Here is a 9,986-nt window from a genome sequence, read left to right as displayed (position 1 = left end):
TACACTGGTGGCTAATTAGAAGATAAAGTTTGTATAAGTATATCAGTCTATATTAATTCAGTCCATATATTGCTGTCTGCAAGTGCAGACCCACAAAATATTGATTTCCCCACTTGTAGAAAGAGAGACATGAATATGTGCAGGATGAGGGATTGATATATGGGTCTACTTCATAAGATCGACAGACCAATTGATCGACATTCATTTGTTCGACAGCTCATTTGGTCGACAACCAGTATTCAAGGCAAAAACCAGGGATTTGCCCCCCTCCCCAATGTTGTGTGACCCTGGAGTTGATATATATATAGTTAGGGGGTGTGGGGGGCATAGCCCCTCACCTATTTTCATTTAAAATGTGTAGTTTTTGTTCTATTTTCATGTTTTAAACAGAAATAGGTGGGGGGGCTTCATCCCCTCACCCCCCAACTATATATATATATATATATATCAACTCCAGGGTTGCACAACATTGTGGAGGGAGGGCAAATCCCTGTTAAGTGCCTTAAATACTGGTTGTCGACCAAATCAGCTGTCAACCAAATGAATGTCGATCAAATAGTCTGTTGATCTTATTAAGTAGACCAATATATATATATATATATCTATATCTATATCTATATATATATATATATATATATATATATATATATATATATATATAGATTGCTTGATCGAAATTACACTATCTCAAACAAGCAACATTGAGACCCATTAAAGAGAAAGTGCACTAGATTGAAAGTGCACTTTCGCAAAAGCTGGTTCTCTGAACCGGCATAAAACAAAATAAAAAAATACTTTAAACAGTATTTTTCAGGGTGGCAAGCCCCCTTGCACCCCCCTACTTAAATATATTAACTCCGAGATTGCAGTACAGTGGGCAAAAGGATATATTTCCTTATCCCCACTGTAATATGCTTTGGAGAACTGGCTTTTGCCAAAGTGCACTTTCGATTTAGTGCACTTTCATTTCAATGGGTTCAATCTTCCGGTTGTCGAAAAAGTGAGTTTTCAAAAATCAGATGTAGACCCATATATACATATATATTATATTTATTTTTCCATTTGAAAATGTGAATTAAGGAAGCATGAACTTTAAAGTATATTGTTAAGTGAAATTTTAAGTGAATGCTAAGTGGAGTGAAAGGCTTTTCTTTTACACACTGAGAGATGTATAGAGAGAAAAAGGAGGAGGAAAAGACCTCTTCTTAGAGATAAAGTGGAATTACTAGTTAAACTAATATTGAAACAAAGTCTGTGTATGTCAGATAGAAGGGGAATGACAAGCATTCTTCTATAAAGTGATATAAAATAGTCTGGTAGATTGCTTACCAATATATGCTCAGTTGGCATACTAGTTGAAAGAAGTGTGCTGAAAAAAATGTCTTTCAATCTGAGGTGTGTACTCAAGAAAGAAATTACTAAGTAGCATGCATGATAAAATTGTGCTGCATTTCCAAACCACAAAAAATAGTAATTAAAAAAACACTGCATTTTAAATTACTTGTAAAATTGGGAAAATGTGTGGAAATACCCCTAAGTTAATGCAAAGTATAAAAAAAGTAAAGTTGTAAATGATATACAGAATACTGGAAAACTTTGTGGCAATACAAAGTCTATATTCAGTGGTATGTGGAGAAGAATGATTGCATTTGTTACTGTAAGATTAGGTTTTACTTACATCTATTTTGTTAGACATAAATATAGTATTCTCTTTGTATAGGTATAGAAATGCAGCTGTATTAAAGCAAATGTATACATGTTGCATGCAGATTTAATAGAAATGAATGTTTCAGTAACCTTCAGTCAAAAATACTGATAATGTACTGCACATCCTGTTAGTTAAGTGTAAACAGGCTTGCAAACCAAGGCTAAAGAGGCATGTGGAACTTTTAAGCAATGTACAAAGTTTTGGTATTATTTAGGAGAAATATTTCAGACATAGATGTGAATTAGTTAGTTTGGACTTACATACAGAAATTCATTGCAGTGTAGTCCAGGCACTCAAGAGTAATTTCAGAAGTCAAGTCAAATATCCAGATTTCCAGAATATTAATTATATTATTCAGGAGAAAGGGAATGATTCTGAGTAAATGAAGTACAGAAGCTACAGACATTATAATTCAGTCTATTTCAGCTTATTAGCACTGTTATTGGAGACAGTAACATTTCATTCAGCTATTCTTGATATCAACACAATATGACATTTTTAAGTGAACTATACTGTATGCACACATTTATTCTGAAAGGTACAAGAAGATTTGTCACAAAAAGAAGAGAATGGGACCTGTTTAGATCAGTTATTGGTAATTAACAGATAAAAACATTAATTCCAGCTTCTTTCAGTTGTTTCCAGTTCATTCCAATATTCTATATAAATGAAACATGTTGGCTTTTTATTTTTATTTCATTATTATTATTATTATTATTATTACTTTTTTAAAACACAAGTCCAGCATGTTTTAACTACAGTGCAAATGTAAAGTGTAAGCAATCTATTGATTGCAACTGAAACTAATCTTATGGCATTTCTGAAGTACTAATTAAAATGATATAGTGGTGTGGTGTTTCTGAAATGCTTCAAAGTTATTACTGCACAAAATCCAAAATGCACACACAAGACTAGAACCAATAGAAGTACGTCAACAAAAAGATTTTATTTAACACAAGGTTTTACTGCACAAAAGTAAACAAGCAAGTTCTTCTGCTCTGTGTTGGTTGCTCTGTGAGTTTCTGCTGATAAACTTATAGCCTGTAGAAGGACTCTATATTTGAAAGAAGGAACCCAAATGAGTGGGGGGTTTTACAGTAAGCAATAAATTGAATCATTGCTGTCTTTTATAATGTGCAGCATGAACTATTAATAAGCTGCTCAAATAAAACCATGTTATCATATGTGGAAATAGTGAAAAAAGAATAGTTCACATATAAACACTTCTTGCATTTATAAATTATCCTCTGCTAAAAGCAAATAGAAACTACTTTCTGTTATGGCTTTTGGAATTGAAGAGTATTGCTGCAGAAAAAATGTTTTTTTTTTGTGCAAGCTGCTGAAAATGTTTAGTATAAGCCCTATTTATTATGAAGACACTGTAAATAGTTATGCCACCATTGGAAATCTTTGGCAAGTTGTGAAGCTTTATACAGCACTGAATGTTACTAGGCACTGTCTTAGTAATAGTGGATACTGCACTGAATCATGCCAAGTGATGTCTTTGGTCAAAGTGTATAATTTCATACATCACTAAATCTAACAAGGCACTGCTAATAATAAAGTGTATGCTTCTAAACTATACAAAATTGTGTGGAGGCAGTTTGAGTAGTTCTAATTGTAGGAAACCAGTAACAATGTTTATAAAACACTGTATTATATTCAGTGTTCTATGAAGAGTAATTTGAAATCTGTGATATCCATGAGTTAAAAGCAAATCTTCCTAAGTTGTGAATTACTCATAATAAAGAAGTAATATACATAAAAGTATAATTGCAATTTGCCTGAATGTAGGCTTACTCTGGCATTAATATTCACCCTTGAAAAAGTTTTTTGTTATTGTTTTACTAGGAGACTTTAATAATGCTGTACATGATAAAACTGCTTTATCAAAACACTGCTGGTATTTTTTAAACTAAAGTTGATGTAAGTACTGAGTATATTCATAAATATCCTATTGCTGGAAAAGATTTGAGGCATTTTCACACATTCTTCCTGTCTCTTCCAAATCATCTTTAAAACAATTGCCTTTTGCTTTCATGCACATGTGGCCAAACCTCTGTAATCCATTCACATACATCCATTCACATACATACGCATGCACAGACACACACACACACACACACACACACACACACACACACACACACACACACACACACACACACACACACACACACATATTTGTTGTCGTGTCTTTCGGCTTTTCCCAGTTAGGGGTCGCCACAGAGGAACTCTGGTCTGCTAATGATTGGCATTAGATTTTTACGTGCCGAGTTGCCAGCTCTGACACACAACCTTCAATGAAGGTACGCCCATTCACGCATGTCTCCACACAGAAGACGGTCTAGCTGAGAATCGAACAGGACAACGTCTTACTGTGAGGCGACAACGCTACCGCAGCACCTCCACTGCAGTATTTTGTACTTGGGGCAAATTAATGTGCTACATATCTAGAAATATTGAATGTTTACAAAACAGAAGGAAAAGAAATATCTAAACATTCAAATAATTTCACTGAAAATGAAGCATAATTCTGTGTGTATCTGATGTGTCCATCACACTCCTCCTAATTATATGCACTAACTCTGAAAACCCTGGTTCTCAGGAAAAAGAGAAATTTTCAAGATAAAAAAAGCCTTGATAATTCAACGTTTAATACAGAATTTGATATTACTAATTGCATATTACAGTGTCAGCCACTAATCTTGTATATTTAAGCATGACATCTCAAAGTACTTTAGGTCATTTGCATTTATTGGAAAACTTGTGTTAAACATATCAAAGTGTAAAGGTTTACTATAGTGTACAATCTGAACAGTGGTTGGGTTATCCAACAGTGAACTTTATTCATGCAGTGATCAGTAAAAGTAAACTGTAGAAACACTTTAATGAGTCAGTGGAGTTTAAATTGTAGATATATATAGTTACACACTACCATGACTTACATATAAGAAAACATTGCAATTCCAGAATATCAATGCTCATAAAAACACATCCATGAAATCTAGAAAAAACAAATAGCACTGCTCAGTAACTTAAAAGTGACCTGTTTGTTACCATCATAAAGCCATGGGTCAAAACTAGTTAGTGTTTGATACTTTTTCCTGCAATCAGTTTGGTCAATTTTGAGTTGCTATCCTGACAGCCATTTATGATGTTTGGTAAAGTAAAAGAAAAACACAAACCACACCAAATCTCTTTAAGTTTCCTGTTTTTAGGAACATCTGATACAGAAATTTAAAATTTGCAATTAAAATACAGCTACATATGTTTTAATGGGAGCACTACAGAATCCTGAAAGCCCAAAATCCTGAAGACCAAAATCCTGAGACTAAAATCCTGAAAGTTCAAAATACTGAAAACTCAAAATCCTGAAAACAGACAGCATACCAACACTTACTATATTCCAGCACAAGTACATACAGAAAGAAATAAAACAACGCAAGCCCCCCTACACCCCTCATGTGGGGGGCTGCACCCCCCACACCTCCTTCTACTTAAATATATCAACTCCAAGATTGCACTTGGTGCCCCCTGCATATAGTTGAAGGGTAATATGTTTCTGTATGTACTTGCTCTGGAATATAATAAGTGTTGCTGTCCTGTGTGTTTTCAGTATTTTGAGTTTTCAGTATTTTGAGTTTCAGTATTTTGAACTTTCAGGATTTTGATCATCAAGATTTTGGGCTTTTAGGATTCTTTAGCACTTCCATTTTAATATATTGCCATGAGAAGCTGAACTATTTAGCAGTGACAAATAAATGAATAATATCATTTACATCATCTTAACATTTTGTCATATTGCAGCCCATGCAGATCAAAGTGAGCATATTTTAAAAGTAATAAGCCCTTCCTAACTGGAAAAAATTAACTTTGTTCTCAGAAGTGGATTCAACTGGATTATGTTCAACTTTATCAAATATGTTCACTGTATCTTATTTATTGTCTTTATTAAAGTACATTATATTCAGTGTTTAAAATTGGCTGTAACTTTAAAAATAACTTCTGATTTAACTTTTTAATTTTAAGAGCATTATTCTAATAATACAAATTTCAGATCATAATAACATTGTTTGTGTTTCATATTAACTTGTATAATTTTACCACAGATAGATATGTATTGAGTACAGCTATTAAAAACCATTACATGATTTTATAATCACATGGAATATTTTTGTTTTATAAAATCCAAGTTAGAATATTAGTAATGCATATGTTTACAGAGCAAGTCACTGAGATAAAGATCTGCTCTTGTAGGTCTTATCAGTAAAGCCTGCAATATTCCCTTGATACCATTTTTATATTTGTGTGACAATTGCAAACATATGTGTATGACAGGACTGAAATTAGTACAAGACAAGCAACTCACTGCAACATTAAAGTATATTAATATAGAGATTAATATTTAGATTTCTTATTTTAAATCTGACACAGGCAGTAAGGAAAATAAATCTTAACTACAAAAAATGCTTCAAGCAATTATGGTTAGAGGAAAAATAATAAATGGGAAACAGACCATACTGGAAAAAGTGCAGTCATTTAAACAATTAACATATTATTGCTTTTACACCTATTTTTCAAGACTAAAGATGAGGTGCGATAATATTTATTTTAGTAGGCTAGAAACATCTCTGAATTGTCAGCAATTATCAATTTTCATTCATCCCACTGATGGAGTAGATAAAAATTACATTCTGCATATTTTCAAATTATTTAGTCAGAAGAATGTTTACCAACATCAAATACATGTCACTTATTTAAATGATTTAGGACCTTTTCAGTTAAATGTGTTTTCCTACGAAGCATAGATCAAGCATGTTTTACAAATCAGTAGCACAGAGTGTAAAAAAGATTTTTTATAGACAGATGACTGGCATATTCTTTTAGTAAAGGAAGGATAGCTTTGCAATATTGTTAGGCATCTTCAGCATTTTTCCAATAAATATGTTTTAGTAACAATTGACCATTTTAGGTTGTCCACTTCTAACTACCCAGCATTTATATTTAGTTAGGGGCATTCCTCTACTTTATTCCAGCTTGCATTAAGGTATTGGCAAAAACTCTTAAAATTTAAAATTGAAGAAGTTTTTAAAATAATTGTGTTTGTATTTATTGATATGGGTATACAATTTTATTATACTTTTCTGGCAGCTAAGCAAAAAATGTTTTTAGTTCAAAATTAGAGCTAAATCTTCTGACCTTTCTAGTATTCTTATTCAGTATCCTGGTAAGCAATATAGTCGGTACAGTACATAACATAATAAAAAGATAAAATATCAATTCAAAGTATATGTTGATCGAGTTATTGAATTAGCAGAAAATATCTTAACTACTTTTTAACAGCACAGCTGACTTCAACTTGAGGGCAAATATACACCACAGTTCATCCTAATATGTCTAATGATAATTCATGAGCTCCTCAATTAATTACTGAACTTTCCCACCTTAATCCTTCCTCTGCTATAGAATACTTATCTATTTTTAGAAAAATTGTATTATATCTCCAGAATTTATAAATATACTTCACAACTGCAACATTTTCATTGCAATTCCATTTACACCTAGTAATCATGCTCATTCCATATATGTCAAATGACTGAAATTACCATATATACTGAAAACATCACTCTCTCAAATATTGAACAGATGGAAATTGAAAAGATTCTTACAGCCATTAGGTACAAGCATTGTGTTGACTGCATTGAAAATGTAGAGCAGGAGGCTTTAACTGCTCAGGTAAATCAGTAGGTATGTTTTCATTTTTAGTACAATTGATAATATTTACCCACAGATGTTACCATGCCACCTTTTCTTTTTATGTCAAGAGGATGTCATCCTGCTTTGCTTTATGTGACCTACTGCCCAACTGTAACAATGGTGTTTTAATAAGATAGGATCAGACCTACTTAATTTTGTGTAGAATGCAATACTAGGCCTTGCATCAGATTTGTTTAGAGTGAAATTTGTTCAGTATTACATTTTGGGTACATGAAACAGGCTTCCAGTAAAGAAGAGAAAAACACTAGGGTCCTCTGTTAACTTTTCAGGAGTTATGTCTAATAATAACCAGTAAAGAGTTAGCACAATCTGTTAGGAGGTACTTACTGTCTTGGTTTAGTAAAGTGTTTCCAGAATTTCACAGAAAAGCAACAGTCCCACAATAACTGACAGCAGGAGCAGGAACAATTCTATGTTCCTCATAAGTATGTGATACCATATGATATCCTATTTAACCAGACCAGTGCATAATGTTGCCTTTATAGGATACTGTTGTTATTCACATGCATCTTGGTACCATTTTTAGATTTTATTAGCTTTCCATGTCTTCTACCATGTTCATCTATATAACTCAATAGGGAGTTTACTGTTCAAGCTTTCTGTTATATGCAACCCGTCGACAACTAAAATGTAAGAAAAAAAACATTCTGGATATGTACTTAGCTGGCTTAAGCAATATACCATGCAAATAAGTCATACCCAAATACTTAATTTAGCACAGAGAAATCACTATGTACATTTTTGTTTTTATTTACAAAGAGGTTAGACCTTGTCTTTTAAACCATGAACCATTATGCATTTACTATGAAAAGCACTTACTGATTGGAGGTTTGAAAACTAGTGGTGTTCTCTCATTAAAAAAAAAAAAAAGGTAGACAGACAAGTGTATAAAATGGTCCTATTTACATTCATCTCCCTTCAGGAGATTCATTTCCACAATTAACCACAAATCTATGATGTGCCATGTCTATATGTATGACAAATGAACTGTAATTTACAATGAAACAAAGGGGACATGCTGGAACCAACAGGAGCAGTCCTAGTCTATGACTAAAACTCAACCTATTAACATTGTTATAACTTTGGCAAAAGGAAAGCAAATGTGGTCAAAGCTGAATGCTTCAGGAAGAAGTAAGCTAACACTATGAACAACTTTGAAGAATTCAGGCAGAAGATCAAGCTAGTTTATAGATGTAGGTCAAAGTAAAACATGAAAACATGATCACTCGAGCACATCTGTTGACTCCCTTTAACAGCCATGTTATTATTGCTCAATACAACTTTTAGTCCATTTCCTAAATATAAACGTAGGTACTAGTTCAAAACCTATTTACTATTCTTTCTTCAGAAAATTTGCACCACTCTTTCCAATAAACCAGACTTCCACACATGAACTAATCTAACTTCTTAACTGAATACCATCTCATCACAGTGCCCGAAGTGATAACTTATATGCATTGCTTATGAATGTCTACATTTCTTTCATAGCGTATATTATAGTCACATGCTTAACATTTCCCTTTCATACTAAATTATCCTTTATTTCTGAAAGGTCAGGTTTTAAGCTTTTCCTAAAGGTGATGATACAACTCTAAACAATATATCTCTTTAATTTGTACCAATAAAATTATACAAATACAGTGAAGCTACCCAACTCCTTAACCATACAATCACCAAGTGTCACTTTGTGATATGCAGCACATCATGAGGCCTGTATGTAAAATTTAAGTGCATTATATACTATACTAATAATATATTACAACTATGAGAGGATCTTTTTCTTTATCCAAAGAAGGTACTTCAGTTTCAATGAGCTTGACTTTAATAGACTTTATTTTTTTATAACTATTAGTTCAAAAGCATCTTTGAAGTACAAATTCCCAATTCAATTTTTGCACTAGCCACTTATAGTGTCACAATAGGCAATACTGTGTCTCACATATTTTCATTAACAGCGTTAACTCTCAAAAGTAAATCATAACTAGAAAATCAACAGGGCATGTAAAAGATTTGGCAGCCATCGCAGCCGATACCTCTGCTATTACTGAAGGTAAACAGTTCCTCACCAAGGTTAATCTGGAAAGGCTATACAAGTTTACAAAAGTCAGATTCATATTGTTAGGCACTGCTGTAAACCCAAGAAACAGTGCCAAACAATATGCATCTGACTGACAGGCACTGTTGCAAACCTAAGAAACTTTTTATCTGTGACTAGTAATTCCTTATTTAGCTGCTTTTTGTTAATTTACACATTATTTTGACAGATTACATACTTAGAATTACAATATCATTACTTAGTTTCCTCCTTTTAATATTATTTGACATTTTCAACATTCAAGGCTTATTAGCATGCTTTCTAACTAGAAATATTTTTCATTTGGAAGCCTGAATTGCTGTTAACTCTCATTTTCAAACGATACATATAAAACAGAATTAATTTTTAGTTTTCAGTATTCCAATTCAATTTGTTTCCTATACAATCCTGAATATGCTAAAT

This window comes from Protopterus annectens, chromosome 14.part0 (genome assembly GCF_019279795.1).
Source record: "Protopterus annectens isolate FY-2018-M chromosome 14.part0, PAN1.0, whole genome shotgun sequence".
Taxonomy (NCBI): Eukaryota; Metazoa; Chordata; order Ceratodontiformes; family Protopteridae; genus Protopterus; species Protopterus annectens.
The sequence above is the reverse complement of the archived record's forward strand: the minus strand, read 5'-3'. Positions refer to the sequence as shown.